Consider the following 20,699-nt stretch of genomic DNA (forward strand, 5'->3'; position numbering starts at 1 on the left):
CATAAGATAAGATTCATCTTACGATTTCCCTTGAACTCCCCGGCAGCTCCCTGGCAGTCCCGGCCACACGATGTACATATTATCTCACGATACGATCGATCTTCAGTTCAGGAGGGAAGGTCATTGAAAGAACACACACTTCTTCAAAATTTCACTATAATGACTCCGGTCGGAGGCACGATGCATCGCATGCACAAATACATGGCACGATCTGCATACGATTACGATAGATATGATGGGCTGCACATCTGATCATACGATACGTTTTAAGAGCGGCGTGAGCACGCATCGGATCGTATCCTACCTAAATACTACACAATTTCCACAAGATTCATCGTACGACGCGTCTAAAATCGGGCAATCGCACGAAATCGCACTAGTGTATGGCCAGCATTAGACAACCCCAAATTACATTGCCTCCTTTAGGTTTGTTCTTAGAGCAGGTACGACATGGAGATTGGATCCTGATGTGCCTTAACGTCATCTAATAATAGGACCAGATGAATTAAATGAACACTGTGTGCAATAAATGATAACCAAATGGTTACATGTACAGTCACTGTGAAGAGCACTAAACAATTTAATGAGCAGAATGAAGGTGGAAATGTGAGGAAATATCTTTAAAAGTCATTTAAAATATTTAGCCATGGGTCCCAAGTCTACTGTATAATAGATTCCAAACCCATGTGTATGTGACTAGTGTTCTTCTGTATATCCTTATGTCCACATATCAGATTTGAAGGGGATGGGTATGATTATTGTGCAGAAGGAAAACTGAAGAATAGAATAGTTTGTGAAAGCAGCTTACAGGAGTCCGAGGGTGGGTCATGGGCACAGCAGGACAACAGTCACGAGTCCTGCTGCAGGGTTCAGGAGAATTAATGTTGGGATTTTCTTTGTAGGTGGAGCAGGCATTATATTTGGTCTCTAAAAGTCCAGCATAGGTGGATTAGGAAAAAGAGAGTTGAAAAGAAGGAGGTGAGAAGTGTTATCTCTGGGGCCATAGCGAAATAGTAGATGGTATGCTCACCTTACCCTCTTTCCAGTATAACATGTACAGGTAACAACAGTCTCCAAAAGGTGTTTTATTTCGTGCAGAGCTAGCAACACTGGAAAGAGAAGATGGTGATGGAATCAGAAGCAGGCTGGGAGGTTGTTTTAGAAGCTATGTGCACAGGGATTTAGGAAAAGGGTTGGCCTGGTTGTTCCCTGGAGGTGGGTATTCCAGCCTATAAACTATAGATAGCTCTGCAGAAGTGACCTGTGCCTCCCCAATGGGGCCGGGTGAGTCAACAGTAGGGGCCTTCAGAACATTAGATGAGCATGAACAAAGGAAGTTTGTTTGACAATCCAATCGAGGTGCCTACTAAGGGTCACAAGAAAAACAGATAGTTGGGGTCATTCTGGGAACATACTGTAGAGTGGTTGAGCTCAATCAAATATGGATAATTTTAATTACTGAATATTATCCAAATGGGGTGCTATTCTATGGCCTTTAGACCATCAGTAATATTCAACAAGAAATGAAAACAGTGGCCACCTCGTGAATGCACATCAATTACAAAAGTTAAAACTCTACCTTCATGATTAACATTAATAACATACCATAGAGTTGTCACGTTAAATCAGCAAAATAATACAATTAAAGTGGGAAAGTACTAAAGAGTGAGCTGTGTGTCATTCAATGTCTGGTATTAATACTATCTAGAACATAAGTGTGTGATGAAAGCTAAATAAAGCATTACTGTCAATATATTTTATCTGTGGAACAGTTTGTTTATATATCGACTGTTTAATATCTAAATGCATTAATTTTATATCACCTTTGTCAAATAAATTGACCATATAGTCTAGCCTTACTCTATTAAGTAATATATGATGCAGATTGTTAAAGTATCTGTAACAACAGATAGATTATATCTAACAATCTGTATCTAATAATCTGTAAAAACAGCTAGATTATATCTAACTAGCTGCAGTACCCGGTTCAGTTCGGATGGAAGTTAGTGATCTGTCTCTCCCTAGGCAGCCAGCTCCCTCCCTCAATGGTCTGCACTCTGGTGATCTCTGCCACTTTGACACCAACCCTGTTGTACTGAGCCATGCCTCCTGTACATGAACCACCCCTTGGGACTTGTTCTTAGCTGGACTTGTACTTAGCTGTACTTAGCTCTGTTCTCTTCAGTGACTGCCCTCTAGTATTCTCGTCACTGAGGACGGTGCTGCAACCTCCCCATATGACAGGAAGCTACACCAAACACCGCACATAACAGGTCCCTGAACAGCAGGTACACCAGCGATTTTTTTAATGCGTTTCCTCAGGTGGCAACTGCCCTATTTACTGCAGGCTCTGGACTCTCGGATAGCTACACAAGCCCTTATACAGTGCCCCCAGCAGTGGTCCCTTCTATGCAGTGCCCCCAGTAGTGCCCCTTATACAGTGCCCCCTGCAGTGTCCCCCTATGAAGTGCACCCAGTAGTGATCCCACTATGCAGTGCCCCTTATATAATGCCCCCAGGAGTAGTCCCACCTACACAGTGCCCCTTATATAGTGTCCCAGGTAGTGGTCTCCTTATGCAGTGCCCCAGTAGTCCCCCTGTGCAGTCCCACTTATATAGTGCCCCCAGTACTAGTCCCCACCAGTGCAGTGCCCCCAATAGTGGTCCCCCTGATGTAGTGCTCCCAGTAGTAGTCCCCCTCCAGCAGTGCCTCCAGTAGTCTCCCCCACAGCTGTGTCCCCAGTAGTAGTCCCCCACCTATGCAGTGCCCCCAGCAGTAATTCCCACCTTTGCAGTGCCCCAGTAGTAGTCCCACCAGTGCAGTGCTCCCAGCAGTAAACCCCCCCCCCGCAGTGCCCCCAGTAGTAGTCCCCCACCAGCAGTGCCCCCAGTAGTAGTCGTGCCCCCAGTAGTAGCCTCCCCCCAGCAGTGCCCCCAGTAGTAGTCATGCCCCCAGTAGTACTGTGGGAGCCGGAATATGGAGCTCATGAGTGAGCTCCAGCCCGGCTCCGGCAGTGGGCGCAGCAGCTGATGAGAGTCTGTCTGACTCTCATCGGCTGCTAAAACAAACACACAGCAGCTGGCACTGGCAGCTGTGTGTTTGTTCCTAGTAGTGTGGTGCAGACTGCACTTATGTGTGGTCCACACTACACATTATTCCAGCGGCGCCCTGCAGTGGCCGGCGCTCTTAGGCAGCTGCCTAAGTTTGCCTAGTAGTAGCACCGGCCCTGCTTATGTTATTAATTGAAATCAAAAGTAACAAATAATTATAGCTATCAGTAATCATGAGAATCTTTTTAATTATGATACATCACATTGTTTAATATACTGTAGTTCATACAACAAATTTAACTTTAATACAAATCAAACTGTTAAACTGGTCAAAGTTTAACTAGTCTATAGTTTTTACAATCATAAGTGTGGTTGACTCTTAAGAGTGGGGATAAAATCTATCCTCGTTCTTGATAAAAAAAAAAGATGAATTTATGTTTTCATTCATGCCATTGATTGTAATACAGTATATCAAATGTAAGTACCTTGCTTCTCTCTTGAGTAATTCTTGAGTGATGTTACCTCCTCTTAGCCCTGTGCTATGATATCCAATGCCTACTCCATGTGAAAAGTCTAGAACCAGACTAGCAAGATCTTCTGCCAATAACAACCACCTTAGAACTGGGATATGTTCACTGGTACTTAGACGGCCGCCTGAACTTATAGCTCGAGGTAGTAGCAATTCACACGGAGAAGCAAAAGGATACAATGGTGAGAGCAACAGTTGGAATGGAGACTAAATCGTGAATAGTAGATATGAGAATAGATCCAGAACAGGAAGCGGTACACTATCAATGCGACAAGAAGCTGGTTCAAGATGCTGTTGGTAGTAAATGTGGTGTGGTTATAAGAATAGAAAAGGTGGCTTGAGGACCGTATTGAAGAGTCAAATAATTGATTTGGCTTTGAGAGCCATTGTTGTGGCTTGGAGTCCATGCTGAAGAGTTAGACAATTGATTTGGCTTTGAGAGCCGATGTTGTGGCTTAGAATCCGTACTGAAGATTTTGACAATTGATTTGGTTTGGAGAGCCGATGATGTGGCTTGAGCACTGAACTAGATACAATGTCCTGATGAATAGTATACAGATTTGAGTATGAGTTTATGTACAAGTTAGTGTACAAATTAGCATCCAAGTCCTGACAGGCAGTACGTAAGTTTGTGTACAACTTTGTGTACAAATTAGCATCCAAAGTCCTAATGGACAATACATAAATTTGAGTGCAAGTTTGTGTACAGGTTTGTGTACAAATTAGCGTCCAAAGTCCTGATGGACAATACATAGGTTTGAGTACAAGTTTATGTACAGGTTGGTACAAATTAGCATCCAAAGTCCTGATGGACAATACATAAATTTGAGTACAAGTTTGTGTACAAGTTGTGTACAAATTAGCGTCCACTGACCTGCCGAGAATGCTGATTTGGCTTGGAGGGCCGTCACTGCCAGTACAGCTATGCAGCTGCAGGTGGAATAACGAAGCCGGAGCACAGCACGGGAGTTGATGGTGTGGCTAGGGAGCCATAGGAGAGACCACAAGAGCTGGAGACAGCTGGGAGACAAAACCGAGGAGACGGAGATCCTTCCAGCAGAGTCGACAGGATACTGCTCGTGCCACTGAGCCTAGAGAACCCACAGGAACGCTATAGTTGTCGAGGCGGCAAAAGTCCAGTGTGTACAAATAGGAGGACGGACCAATCAAGCTGCACTGAGAATGATACATCACTTCCTGAGGCATGCCGATCGCCTAGCAACAGAAGAAACTGGAGTAACCCTGTCCTGACTGGGTAATCTGCTTGAAGGAGACAAGTCATGACCGCGACTTGTAACACCCTGGTCTAACTCTTTCTTGGCATTTTGTGTTAGAGAGCCTCAGTGGTAGATGGCCGTTTTCCATTTAGATCAGAGAGACCCTATTTACTGCCTGTTCCATCCTGCTAGACACACTGGTACCGCTTGCATCCTGCACCGCTATCTACATACAGTCAGTGTCTTTGCATGCATAACTGCACGTGCGGCTGTACAATTCACATACTGCTAAATAAACAACCCCTCTGGTTAAGTACTGGGCTGTATGCTGACTCAGGGCATCCACTGGTGTTTACCTACACTCTACCTCCGCTAGTTTTACACACATATTCCAACTGTGTTTTGGTCCCGGGACATATCAGTGCTGCTGCTGTGGGTGTAATTGCAATGGGTGTGTACTGGCTGTGGCAGAAGGTATGACACTCACCTCCTGTCCGTGGGATATTTAACATTTCTAGTTTCATTACTTCCCCAGCAAGCCAATGGAATCTGGCCACTTATTCATTTTACATTGGGCCTGATTCAGACTTGTATATAAACCTGATGGTTTGCCTTCAAGTCAGATGGTGTGTGGACTGCCGATGCGCTGGGCTGCAGTGCACATGTGCTGCATCGCCAGTCACGGTGCCCTATATGCTGCAACCTGACAAGCTGCTGTCTGATAAGGGCAGGGAATGGTCGATCATGGGGACGATTCCCCAAAATGAGGCGTGTCACCTCCGATTTTTGGCAGTGCCAAGGCCAGGATCTTAGGGCCTCATTCAGACCCACTCGCGAGCGGCTGTCCACTCGCAAGTGGGTCGATGGTGTGCACTGCGCATGCGCACGACGGAGGGAGCTCCATCGTGCGCATGCGCGAGACGCGACGAGCGAAGGACTTTCCTTTGCTCGTTGTGTCTGATCAAAGGGGGCGTGCTGTCGATGTTGATTGACAGCACACCCCCTTTGGTGGGCATGCCGGGGGTGTGCCAGCCAGACGGAGGCATTCCCAAGGGAACGCCTACCGTCAGAAGCCGGCCCCACTGACATCACTAGTGATGTCAGTGGGAGTGATTTTGGCTCTGATAGAGCCAAAATCACTCCTGGCCTTGCGGTTGAGAAACTCAACCGCAGGCTTCTGGTCGCGATGGTCAAGACCATCGCGACCATCATCCTGCACGCTCGTATAGGCTGTGGGTGGTGACCCACAGCTATACGAGCATCCAGGAGGACGCTCCATATTTATGAAGGTGGGCCCTGATTCAGAGTGAGCACTCTGGTCAGAGCGTTCGGCTCTGAATCAGGGCCTTAGGCCCTCATTCAGAGCCGCTCGCAATTAGCGCTCGCTCGTTCAGAAAAAGGGGGTGGCTATTCAAATGAACCGTACGCTCCTTGCGTTCTGTTGCCACCTCCATGTCTGAACGAGCGAACAAAACATGCGCTCGTTTATTTGATAAAAACGCCCCCTGGCCGCTCGCATCCTACGGCATGTCCGCTATTTATTAGATTAATCGAGTACATCGACCAGGGTATGAGCTGCTCGCTATTCTTGTGGTTGGTTTTTGCTACCACAATTTTGCGAGCAGTTCTGGCTAAAAAAAAAACCAGTGACGTGGTCAATGACGCTGCTGTTTTAAATATGCACACCCATAAAACGCCCGTTTTGACCTTTAAGCACGCCTGCGATCAGATCTCCACTCCCCGTTTTCAAGCACCTTCCCCTGTTACCACCCACATACGCCTCTTTCTGTCACTCAAATTATCAGGCATTCGCTATTTTGCGAGCACATGAATTTCGGCCACACTGACTGGGTCGCGCATGCGTATAACGATACGTACGCATGCGCAGTTTGGCAAACATCGCTCGGAGCGAACGAGCTGCCGCTTATGAGTGGCTCTGAATCAGGCCCTTAGTCTTCTGATGCATACTTCCTGGCAAAACATTCCAAACAATTCCACCACCCATATTGATAATACGTCTTTGGAAGTCAAAGTCGGCAGGAGGTGTCTTTTGTCCTTAGATACCATCTGCGTCATTAGCATATTAGCTGTTTGGTATTGCACAGTCACTGCGTACAAAGACACAGCGGCTGTGCAATACCGTACAACTATGAATCAGGCATATGTTACCGAATCTGTGGGGTGATGGGGTGGCCAGCAATGCGCATGCTCCAGGTGGCACATACTGACCTGGGGCATAGGGGCCTATTTATCATTCAATATTTGCAGGGGTTTCCGGGAGATGCCTGCAAATATTGAGTATCACCCCAATGTACCATGTAGGGACTGCAGTAGATATCTCCATATCTGCCATGGTCCCTCCATTTCCGACAGCAGTTGTAGCAGAGCTACAGATTTACCAAGTGCTTCGGATATTTGGCCCGAGCAGCTAACGCCATGTGGCAATGGCATTAGCCGCTGTAGACTGTGGGCTACATGTCACAAAATTTACCAAGAGAAGGTTCCTCCACGATACTCCCCAGCAATGGCAGCCGCATAGGTGTGGTCAGTAGACCGCGCATACGCTGTAGCGCTGTAGGGGCTCCGGATAGAGGACTGAATTGACCACTGATGAGATCATTTCACTCTGAACACAGCAGAGATGAGCTCCTTTCAGAGCCCCTGTCCCTGCGTGTGAGTTTTGATACATTTATAATGATATAACATTTTATTGTTGCAATAAGAAATTACAATTATTAGGTCTAAAACGCAATAAATGATAAATATGCTCCATAATCCACAAACACTGTGTGGCAGCTACATACTGTTGGTTTATATTGAGAAAGTCACAATCTCCTTTTTAGGTATAGAAAATAATGCCCAGTCCCTTTGTATTTTTTTTTCAACCAATGTATGTATACTAGTAAATAAATAGATCCGGGCATCTATTAGGTTATCTCAGCTGCTCCACCAGCTCCCCCTCCGATCCCATTATACTTTTCCCCCTATTTCCTGTTACTGCAGCGCAAGCATAATGTGCATGCCACGTGCATATCAACCAGAGCCGGATTTAGACCTCACAGGGCCCTAGGCAAGATATCGGTTTGGGGCCCCCCACCTTAAACAATCCTGTGCATATATCACAATAGGTTTCGCCGGAGCAAGGCACACACATTATATATATATATATATATATATATATATAGATAGATAGATATACACACACACACACACACACACACACACACAGCAATATGATTTGTGAATATTGCTCCAGAGATGCTTACTGTAATATATGCAGTTATTCCAGTAGTTGTTACTAGATCACATTATATATATATATATATATATATATATATATATATATATATGGGACTGGTGGACAAACAGGGAGTCAGGAGGAAAGGGAGACAAAATAGGGCAAGAAGGGCTTAAAAGACAGAGGCCCTGATTCACAGCTATTGCTGGCGGCCAGGATGATGGTCGCGATGGTCGGGGGATGATATTAGTCAGGGGAGAGGAAGTTTCCTGTGGTTCCCAGTAGAGACTGGCTGCAATGCACACTGCTGAGGGGGGGCTGCCTAGATCTGCACATGCTGCTGGATACACTGCCGGGGGGGTCTCTTGTCAGGGTGGTTTCGCAGCTGCTACCACTGTGACTATGGGGGAAGGGCAGTGGCCATAGCTGCGGGGGAGTTTGGTTGGACGGGGCTGCCTAGATGCGCATGCTGCTGGGGACTGAGCTTGCTACACTTTGGTGGGCTGCACTGTGGGGGGGCTGCTGCTATCACTGTGACTGGAAATGGGGAGGTTGGCTGCTGGTTAGATAAGTAGCACACAGTGTTGGTAGGGGGCTGGCTACATTGCAGGGGAAGGGGAATGAAGGAGCCTGGCTGCATTCGCTGTGACTGCAGCAGTTCACACTGCAGTGCACACATCACGGGGTCTACTGTAGCAGCAGTTCAACCAGTGCAGCAGGTTCTCTCCAGTGCCGGATTTCAGGGGGCCCCATCGCGGTTGTTGCGGGCCCCTTGGGACTCTTCGGGCCCTAGGCGGACGCCTAGGTAAGCCTAATGGTAAATCCGGCCCTGATATCAGCATGTAAGGTGTGACATGTACATGTGCCACTGCTGCAGTTACATGGTGACCTAACTTTTATCAGGCTCTGATTTATAATAATAATAGATAACTGCTGGTAACTCTCTGATATGCTGGTGTATGCCGGAGCTTGGGAATGCCCCATCTTCAAAGATGGCATCTTTCTTTCATGTAGTACTTCACACATGGGACCTTATTCAGAGTCGGTCGGTCGCGAGCGCCGATGCACTTGTAACCGACTCGATGGTTAGGCCTGCGCACGCGCAGCAGCCACACTGCGCATGCGCGAGCCCCGGAGCGACGGGGAAACTCTGTCGCTCCGGAGCTCGTTACCAAAGGGGCGGCTGTCGATGTTGATCGACAGCTCGCCCCGTTTGGTAGGCGGGCCAGGGGGGTGGTTTGCAAAACGGAGGCATTCCTTAAGGAACGCTTGCCATTTTGTGGGCGGCCGCACTGACATCAGCAGTGATGTCAGTGGGCAGCTTCCTGCTCTTTCAGAGCAGGAAGCTCCCTGGGGCTTACGAGTGCCCAGACCCAACCTTAGGGTCTGGTCGTAAGCCCCGATGGTCGCGATGGTGATCACCATCGCGACCATCAACCTTGTCGGTCGTTAAGATGTGGGTGGTAACCCACAGCTTAACGATCAACAAGGAGGCGGCCGTTCAGGATGCAAGCGGCCGCTCTGATTCAGTGCGACCGATTGCATCTAACGACCGCCTCTGAATGAGGGCCTTGGTGTGTGTGTGTGACCTCCTACATATGTAATATAATACGAGTGTTACATATATATATATATATATATATATATATATACATATATATGTGTGTGTGTGTGTGTGTGTGTGTGTGTGTGTGTGTGTGTGTGTGTGTGTGTGTGTGTGTGTGTGTGTATGTATGGGTGATATATAGGCTTCCGGTAAAATCTGGATTTTTCTGGATCCATATAAAGTATATTGATAAAGCAAGATCAATACTAAGTAAATAGAAGAGACAAATGGATCCACACTACATTCACACTCACACACCCAGGGCAGGATGTATAATTCTTAAAAATGCGGTAAAACCTCAGAAATTTTTTTCTTAGGTATATCGTAATATATATGGCTTGTCATATGTATTAAAAAAGGGTCAGCAGTAGATATAATATTGTAGTTTAATAATAAACTTTCGTCAGGTCTTGACAAAAGTTTATTATTAAACTGAAACGTTGATATTAGCTTAGAACGTTACAGCCTAATACTACAATATTTAGTCCTGACACTTTCCTGTTCATTGCATACAGTATATATATATATATATATATATATATAAAAATATTTAAAAAATAAATCTAAAAAACTCCCAACAGACCGCCACTCAATCTCCACAGTAGGTGAAAAATGCCTGGTGCTTTCCTCTGTAATTAATGTATCAGTTTACTAGCTCTGTCTCCCCCTCTATTTGAGGGTGGCACATGGTCAATTATCTTATGTTTCAGCATAGATAAATGATGTCCAGTTTCCCGAAAATGTCTGGCAACTTGTTGCTCCATGTTTTTGTTTTTTTCATCCAGTGCAGTCCGTATGGCTGAGCGATGGAAGCCCATCCTTTCCGTAACCATTCTTGTTGTTTGCCTCATGTAATATAGTCCACAAGGACATATGATAACGTATATCACATATGATGAGGTACAATATAACATGCATTTAATATTATATATTCTTCCTTTATGTGGATTTTTGAACTTAGGTCCCGTTTTCAATTTCATATATCTGCAGGTCAAACAGTTTTGACATGTATAGCACCCAGGCGGTTTAATTTGTACCCCTCTTTTTTGCACTTGGTCAGATTGGAAATATCCGTGGCAGTGGCGTAACTATAGATTTTGCTCCCCCATGCCAAAAAAGTTTCAGGTGCCCCCTACCCCCCCCCTTCCCCTCCCAAAGATCAAACACACCCAAAGACGACATTTAAGGTGTGTGGTTACATGATACAGTAATGTGCCTTACACATTATGACACACTAAGTAATGCCACTTATAACACAGTATGCCACACCGGAATGCCCCTTACAACACATTATGCCACACAGCAATGCCCCTTACACATGCCACACAATAATGCCACATATAACACATAATGACATACAGTAATGCCCTTATAACAAATTTATGCCATGCTGTAATGCCCCTATTTCACATTATGCCACACTGTAATGCCACATACAACACATTATGCCACACAGTAATGCCCCTAATAGCACATTGTGCACACAGTAATGCCAAATACACATTATGCCAAACAGTAATGCCCATTACATCCCACCCTGACAGATCTACTTCACCAACCCTCCTCTCTGCTCCTGCCAGTCTGTCACCTCAGCTCAAGACAGGTTGCACAGATTTTATTCCATGTAGAACCAGAATATTGGGAACATAGTTTGTAACCTGTAAACTGCGTGTATCAAGTTAGTGCCTCTTATACAGTGCCCCCTATACTAGTGCCCCTTATGCAATGCCCCCTGTAATAGTGCCCCTTATGCAATGCCCCCTGAAATAGTGCCCATTATGCAGGGCCCCCTGTAGTTCTGCCCATTAAAGTAGTGCCCCCTGTAGTTGTGCACCATATGCAATGCCCCCTATACTAGTGCCCTTATGCAATGTCCCCTGTAATAGTGCCCCTTATGCAATGCCCCCTGTAGTAGTGCTCATTATGCAGGGCCCCCTGTAGTTGTGCCCATTATGCAGGGCCCCCTGTAGTTGTGCCCAGTAAAGTAGTGCCCCCTGTAGTTGTGCCCCATATGCAATGCCCCCTGTAGCAAGTGCCCCTTATGCAATGCCCCCTGTAATAGTGCCCATTATGCAATGCCCCCTGTAGTAGTGCCAATTATGCAGGGCCCCCTGTAGTTGTGCCCATTAAAGTAGTGCCCCCTGTAGTTGTGCCCCTTTTAGTAATGCCCCCTCTAGTTGTGCCCCTTCTAGAAGTGCCTCTTTTAGTAGTGCCCCTTCTAGTAGTGCCCTCGGTAGTTGTGCCCCTTCTAGAAGTGCCCTCTGTAGTTGTGCCCCTTTTAGTAGTGCCCACTGTAGTTGTGGACTCTCCTGTAGTTGCTTCCCCAAACCTCTCTCCCTCCCCCCCCCTCCCTCACTTACCTGACTTTGCACTCTGTCATCCGCGTTCTCTCTCCTGCTGCTGCCGCGCTGACTGGATCTAAATAGATCCAGCAGACGCGGCCGCGCAGGTTCCCCAGGTCACGGGTGACGTCATGACGTCACCCGCGCACTGCATTACTGGGAACGCTGGCCTCTGAAGTGATCGGAGGCTTCCTTAGCCTCCGATCATTTCAGAGGCCAGCGCTCACAGTTGCAGTAGCGTAACCACTGCCCCCGTCACCCCCAAGCTACCCGGCGCCTCCAAGCCACCGCGGGGGCTGCGGGGGCAGTAGTTACGCCACTGATCCATGGACTATCTTGTCGCAAATGTTCTTGCCCGAAAGTCTCCGGTGTTTAAAGGGGGATGCGGTCAGAATCTCAACTGATGAGATTCTGGCGGCCAGAATGCAGACGCCGGTATCCCGACACTTATCAGAATACCGAGCCCGGCATACCGACCACCGGGATCCCGAAGGTAAGTATGAGGTTAGGGGGAGGGTTAGATTAGGGGGTTAGGCACTAGGGCAGGGGTGAGGAACCTTTATTCTGCCAAGGGCCATTTTGATATATATAACATTATTTGCGGGCCCGGTGCAGGCCACGCCCCCTCCGTGTGACTTCACACATGGGGGGCACAGTTGCCGGTGATTACAACAGCTGTAAGGGCAGCGGTGTGACCGTCTGGCACTGCTGCATAGATTCTGGCTGCAGGGTGCCATCCGAGAATGGCACCCTGCTAGCCAGATGAGGCTAGCAGAAAAAAGCTCTGAGGGCCAGATCGAATGATTCCGCTGGCCTTATATGGCCCCAGGGCCTGAGTTTCCCCATCCCTAAGGTGAGGGTTAGGGTTAGGCTGTGGGGGGGAGGTTAGGAGTGTGGGAAGGGGGGGTTAGGTTTAGGCACTGGGGAGGGAGAGTTAGGGGTAGGTTTAGGGGTTAGGTTATGAGTACTTTTCTTTAGGCGTCGGCATTGTAACCTGGTTGGGATGCCAGTGTCGGGATTCTGACCGCAGGGATCGTGAGTGTCGGCATCTTGTACCCAACCCATTTAAAGCATGTAAGGTCTTTATCAGTAGCCACCATAGGCCATATAGCCTTGGTGACACGATTAATAACTGGGCTTGCTAATGTGTATTCAATTTCCACAGTATAACTTCCCTCTGTTCCTTGTTGCATGTTTGCAACAGTTCGCTTCTAGGGATGCTTTAACAATTGTGACAGATTATATACTCTTTATGTGAACGTATTACGCATTATTGTACATTGTGTTCTCTAAATCATGCGCTCCTTAGTTAATAAATTACATCATCACTATTGCTCCCCTCATCAACCAGAGTATATATAATTGTTCCCCAAGTAGCTATATAATTCCTAGTTTCATATATTTATATAATCTAACACTGCTTATCAGGAACTGCTGTTATTTATATTTAACTTTTTTCATGCAAGACATGTATGTAGTATAGTTGTTTTTGTTTTTAACTACATACATTGTTTATGTTTTTAAGTTGCTCCCATAGAGAGGCGGGCATGCACGCATGTTGATGCTAGTCACCATGGCAACCAGTGAGGCATTGTGGGTAGTCGCGCGTCATCCCGGCCGTGCACCAGTGCACTGTTTGGGAGGTCCAGGCAGCTGATTAAAGATGATGGTGGGCTTCCTTAAGGTAAGACATTTTTAATTTTATGCATGTTACCTTAAAAAAAGAGTGCAGTAGCGCTCTGAAATGTTGGTGTTTTCCCTGTGACATAAAGTAATATATATTTGGCTGACTGACTGACTTGTCAACTCCCAGCCCAGACACCTGAACCTAGAAACATGTAATTTGGGAAGTACTATATATGACTTCCATGATATAGGCACCTACTAAGCAAGGATTTTTTTTAAATTCGACCCCTTAAGGGGGTGAAAAGTGGTACAATTTTTTCCTCTTGACCGAGGTAATTGGGTGACAAAGCAACATATCCCAAGTGCTGTGGGACTGTAAGCTCATTGTCTGGGTCGAATGGTGACTCCAGAGGTGGGACTACAGCAGAGTCCATTATTTAAATAGGGGAGCCACACCAACTGGCAGTGATGTTTGGTAGCAGTAGGGGTGACAGTTGGCGTGGCTTCTCTATTTGAATAATGGACTGTACTGTAGTCCCACCTCTGGAGCCGCCACTGCTAAGGATTAAACTCTTTGACTAGATTTTTTCCATTTAGATACTTCACTTACTTTGTATTTGAATTCTTTATTTTCTCAAACATGGCAATTGAGTTTTTCAATGTTAAAGGGGAGATGGTGCCTCACACCATTGTCCCCATCACAGGAGACGGCGCCTGCCTGTTCCGGTTCCTTATCTCATGTATGACACTCAGCTAATGGCTAGGAAGGTGTGTAAACTAATTTTAAGGCACGTGGTACAACTGGGAGGAGTTCTCTATCATGTCCCATGACAGCAAGGAGGCAACTACACCAGCTCCACTGAGTACCTCCTTGACATGTCCCAGCCATTTACTTATGGTGGTTTATGTGAACTGGTAGCAGCTGCGCAACTGTTTGAGTTCATCTTCAAGGTTTACAGCAATGGTGAGCTCTGTGACAGTTTCAGTGCTGATCTTCACCTCGTGAGGAAGCTACGCTTTTACGCAGGACCTCTCTAGGGGCCATTGCAATGCATACCTGCCACGTGAACATAAAAAAGTGAGCAAAACACCACTCCTCCTCCAGCCCAACTTCACCTCCCACAGGCATCACCTCTTCATGTCTCCTGCCAAACGCTGTGCCAGATACACTCACGCTAAAAGAAGGAAGTAACTTCATGATGCGCCAAGGAAATATGCGCAGATTAATCCGATGATGCACCATGCTGCAGTGGCTAAGTACCAACAAAATAACCCAGAGGGGAACAGAGCAGTGGCCAGGTGCCAGCAAGATTACCCCAAGGTGCACTGAGCAGCATAATCTCGATATGAACAAAACAATCCTGGAAGACGAATAGAAAGACTAGCACTTGCGTAGAAGGTCAAGGCTCACTCAGACGTGGTGTCTGATCGTGACTTGGCTTATGAGGCAGACAGCACTGTAGCCCTGGGTACCATGAGCCACAAGTGCCAGTACTGCAATGCCCTCAAGTGGAAGGAGGAGGCCCCCGGCATGTGCTGCAGCACTGGCAAAGTGCTGCTCCTGCCCTTCAATCCTTTGCCCGAGAGTCTCTACAGTCTGCTAATGGACAACAACCCTGAGCATGTTCACTTCATGGACTGTTTATGGAAGTACAATGGCTTTATCCAAATGACATAATTTGGGGCCAAGCAGATTGTAGGTCTTCATGCCAACCTTCAAGGTTCAGGGGCAGGTGCATCATAACTGTTTTAAAGAAAAACAAAAACAAAACTTAATTTACTTAATCTTGATACTACTGTAGCACGCTCCTTTACACCAGAGGCATAAAATAAACTAAGCGTTTAAGTTAAGGTGGTATGAAGGAAATGAAAATATATAAGGTTTACCAGGGTATATATATATTATTGTGCAAAAAGTTTTAGGCAGGTGTGGAAAATAAGAATGCTTTCAAAAATAGAAGTGTTGATAGTTTATTTTTATCAATTAACAAAAGTGTATGAGCAGAAGAGAATTCTAAATCAAATCAATATTTGGTCTGACCACCCTTTGCCTTCAAAATAGCATCAATTCTTCTAGGTACACTTGCGCAAAGTCAGGGATTTTGTAGGATTACAGTCAGGTGTATGATTGACCAATCATACCAAACAGGTGATAATGATCATCATTTTCATATGTAGGTTGAAATACAGTGATCAACTGAAACAGAAACAGCTGTGTAGGAGTCTTAAAACTGAGTGAGGAACAGCCAAACTCTGCTACAAAGGTGAAGTTGTGGAAGACAGTTTCATATCACAGGTCATACACCATATAAAGACTGAGCACAGCAACAAGACACAAGGTAGTTATACTGCATCAGCAAGGTCTCTCCCAGGCAAAGATTTCAAAGCAGACTGGGGTGAAGCATAGTGGATGTTCCTTGGCAGTTTGAGGCTGCATTTCAGCAAATGGAGTTGAGGATTTTGTCAGGATTAATGTTGTTCTCAATGCTGAGAAATACAGGCAGGTACTTATCCATCATGCAATACCATCAGGGTGGCGTCTAATTGGCTCCAAATTTATTCTGCAGCAGGACAATGACCCCAAACAAATAGCCAATGTCATTAAGAACTATCTTCAGCGTATAGGAGAACAAGGAGTCCTGAAACTGATGATATGGCCCCCACAGAGCCTGTCTAGGATTATATGACAGGCGGATTTCAGCAAGCCTACATCCACACAAGATCTGTGGTTAGTTTGCCAAGATGTTTGGAACAAACTCCCTGCTGAGTACCTTCAAATACTGGGGTAGATGTACGAAGCCTAGAAGCGGTATCAGCACACGTTAGGTGCGCTGATGCCGCTTCTCCCCGATGTATGATCGGGGGTTTGGGCGGTAAATGACAGGGGCGCTATGTGCCCCTGTCATTATCGGCGCTGCTATTTACAAGATAGCAGCGCCTAGTGGCAGGGCCATGTACGAACGGTCATACCGCATGACCGTTTGGCTGGCTGTAGCTATCATTATCGACAGCTACAGCCTGGCGCTATCCTATCCCCACAGCAGGGACAGCGCTGTCCCTGCAGGGGCTGCTGCTGGCTCCAGGGCTGCACGCGAGGATCTTGCGATACTCGCGAGATCCCGCACATGCTCAGTGGAGCCGGCCGGGACAGAGATACAGCACATCAGCACTAGGCTGATGCGCTGTGGTCTCTAGCGGGTAGCGCCGGAGGGGGGTGTTGAATCGTAAATAAACCTTTAGTACATTCCTGCCTATAAACCTCTAAGATTCACCTGCCTAGAACCTCTAAGACAAAACCTGCCTATACCTTCTAAAACAACAAGATGTCGCTAATTAGCGCTGTTTAATTATACCATTAATAAAACTCTAAGACAGTTGAATAGCGGTCCAACGCGCTAAAGATTATTATTCAGGTAAAAGTACAGATGTTACCACGCTATGATCTAACAATGAGCACAAAATAAATTGTACAAACATTAGATCATAAGGTACAGTCAATACATACACGTGCGCTCTGGGACCAGATACCGGCATCAATAATGAGACCTCCGTCGAACAGCATAACAGGAACACCGCAGACTGGCATCTTGTTTCAGAGCACTCACATATATACCCGTACTGGGATAAGCAATACAATAGAATACGTTGGCAGGTTCTCATTGGTTCCTCTTCTTGCTTCTTCCGTTACGGTACAATTCATAGGTCAGTGCAAAGACACAACCCAGCCTCTAACAGCCTGATTGTGTTCACCTTCCCGCTACATAATAAATCTAATCTAACTATGGCATACAACATTTCAAGAAGTTATTCTCTCTAACATTCATATTTCATAGCCGCATGTTCTGATCTTCTCACCGATGCCACCGGAACGCTGTGGGAACAGAGTAGATCAGTACAACACCAAACATGGTCCAATTGTCATTTACTAAGCCATAGTTACAGAAAACATTCATTTCTTTATATGCTGACATTGCAATTAAACCAAGTAATAATCATTCCTTTTGCGCTGCGGGACCATTGCTTTTAAATGTGTATGCGGGGAGAAATGACACTAAATTGCGTTGTGCGTTTGAGGGTCTGTGGGGCACTTAGCGACCAGCACTAAGTTGGAAAGGCTTCTGTGTATGTGTGTGAGCATGCCAGTATGGGTTTGGGAAAGGTCACTAAAAAGCTAGCTGTGCGTCTAAATCGCTATTTTGCGTTGTCCTATGTTTAACATGAAGTGCAGGGAAAACACCACTAATTTGCTACTGTTTGCTACATCGCGTATGTGTTAATGTGAATGCAGAGAAAACACCACTACTTTGCTACTGCTCAAATATAAGTCTGTGGTGATTTTAATGTGTTGCAAAGTTATTTTATGTCTGCTAAACACCATCGGTAGCTGTTAGGGGAAGATTGTTAAAAAGCTGTTCGTGCTACTTTTTAGCAACTTTGCGTTGTGAGTAGCAAAATTTCTACTTTTATCAATTTTGCACTGTGGATTGTGTACTATGTATTTTTGACAAAATGGCGCTTGTGTAAGCTTTCTTTTCTAAAATGGAGTCTTGCTGCCATTCACAAGATGGCGTTGTGCAGGTTTTCCTGATTGCCAAACAGATTCTGTCTTACCCAATTATTCGGTTTCGACAGTCCACCCTTTGATAGCCAATCAAGCGCTATCACAACCTATTCTGAATCTGTTTAGCCATGCATGAGAATATACCGTTCAATGTTATTATGGTATGACACAGTGTGGTCATTTGAACCATTCAGATAATGCGTCTCCGGGAGGGACATAAAACTGCCCTTATACGCACACCGCGGATCCTTAAGGGATCATGGGAAAGATGTGGGGATGCACCTATCCTATAAGGAGAGCCTTGGAAGGGGTTGGGACTGCATTACCTAAGATGACTTAAAACAACTGTGACACAGTTAGGTTAGGGGGTCCCTCTCTTGGGTAGAGGACTCCTTCCTTACACATACACACAGCAGCAGGGAAGCAGCACACCAGTCTGGATGCAAGTACAAGCTGGTCAGCGCCAGTCTTTATTGTACAATGTCAGAAACATAAAGAAAACATAAATATAAATCCTAGCCCTGTCGGGGCACTAACTTCACAGGTAGTTCCCTCACTACCAGAACCTGGCAGGGCCTAATGCCCTCGCCAGCAACAAAAGCACAGCACAACACTCACAGTTAGGTATCCAAGGGTCTCTGAGCAAACTCCCTGTCTGCTCTCCCAGGTGAGACAATCAGCCCTAAACAAACTAGGCTTATATTGGCCACTCTCAGGTGGAAAACTCTAACAAGCCTGTTACCAGGCTAAGAGAACCAAAACCTGGAGTGGCCGTGGGTGGAGCCCTCCCTCTCCTCTCACCCACAACCCCCAGGTGCCAAACCGGCTTTTCAAAAAGCCGAAACTCAAGCCTGCTATACTGCAGACTTTTTCCTGGGGATTTTAAAACACATAAGACAGGAATCTGGGATAAATGGCCCTGTTACAGACCACTTTACCAGTGATGCTATCACATATCCCCCCCCTTTGTTTTGACCTATGGGGCGGAACAACTGAAGCCCCCAAACAATGAATGCGTGACAACGCATCTGCTTTAAACAACAGGCCCCCTGGCCTGTGTTCCACCGAAAATTTTAAAGTTTGTAACGCCCACTTTATGGCCAACGCCTCCTTCTCCATTGTGGCACCGGGTAGGCATCGAATTTTGAAACACTGTTCAACTTTCGGAAGTCATTGCAGAACCGCACACTCCCGTCGGGCTTTGGAATCAACACAATGGGATTTGACCATTCACTATGTGATACTTCAATAACCCCTAACTCTAGAATATTTTTAATTTCTTTCGACACCGATGCTCTTGGTGCTTCTGGTAACCTATAGGGCTTTAGATTAACTTTAACCCCTGGGTCAGTGATGATGTCATGTTTAACGACCGAGGTTTTCCCAGGTACGTCAGAGAACAGCACCCTATTTCTAACCAGAAACTCCTTGACCTCTCGTTGTTGAATTGCCGACAGGGTTTTTGCCACTGTCACTTCGGGAACTAAGGGCCCTGGACTTACTGGAGGGGCTCGGACGGCCGACAGTACCGTTCTATCTTTCCAGGGCTTTAACAGATTTATATGGTATATCTGTTCCGGCTTTCTTTTCCCCGGCTGGTAAACTTTGTAATTGACCTGTCCCACTCTGTCTAAGATTTCAAAGGGCCCTTGCCATTTAGCCAAAAGTTTATTTTCCACAGTGTGAGCCAACACTAACACTCTGTCCCCAGGAGCAAAGCTGCGTAACCGAGCATTGCGGTTGTATACCCTCTGCTGTGCCTGTTGAGCCTGTTTCAGGTGCTCTCTCACTATTGGCACCTCTACAATAGGCAATGGAACTAGTGGACCCTTAAAACGTGGTCTGGGAGCATGATACTGACACTCAGGGCAGGATAAATCCTGACACATTGCCATGTGGGGATAGGACAAAGGACTATCAGGGTCTACGGGTTTACCATCAACTACCTTTACATTCTTCCTGGCTTTTACCAAAGTAGGGTTTTCAACTGCTCCACGACAAAGACCTCTCTTCTGACCTCTAAATCAGGCAGACGATCAACTGGCCCAACAACACTTCCCACCTCAATGGGAGGCACATCAGTTGGCGGGCCACCGTCACGCTCCGCATTCTCTAGTTCGCCAATCATAGTAGAAAAAGGGAATAACTCTGACTCAGAAGAAACTCCCTCCTCCACTATATCGACAACCTTCTCAAGTGGACCGGGGTTGTTCACTTCTGGAACAAAACAACTTTCCCACAATTTCCAGAAGTGAGCAAAGTCTCTCCCCAATATTGCATCGTACATCAGACCAGGCACCAAACCCACAGAAACTATAGCAGAGCCACATGGTGTCTCGATGTTCACCTCGGCAGTAACATAATATCGATTATCCCCATGCATGCAGGTCACACCAACAGTTTTCCCCTTATGCCTCAAGGGGTTCACCAGCTCAGCTTTTATAAGTGTCACCAAGCTACCAGAGTCTAACAGTGCCTCTACTCGGTTGCCCTCTACAGTGAGTACACACATGTGCTTATCAGTCTCAG

The sequence above is a fragment of the Taudactylus pleione genome, unplaced genomic scaffold, assembly GCF_031769625.1.
Source record: "Taudactylus pleione unplaced genomic scaffold, aTauple2 ptg001032l, whole genome shotgun sequence".
NCBI lineage: Eukaryota > Metazoa > Chordata > Amphibia > Anura > Myobatrachidae > Taudactylus > Taudactylus pleione.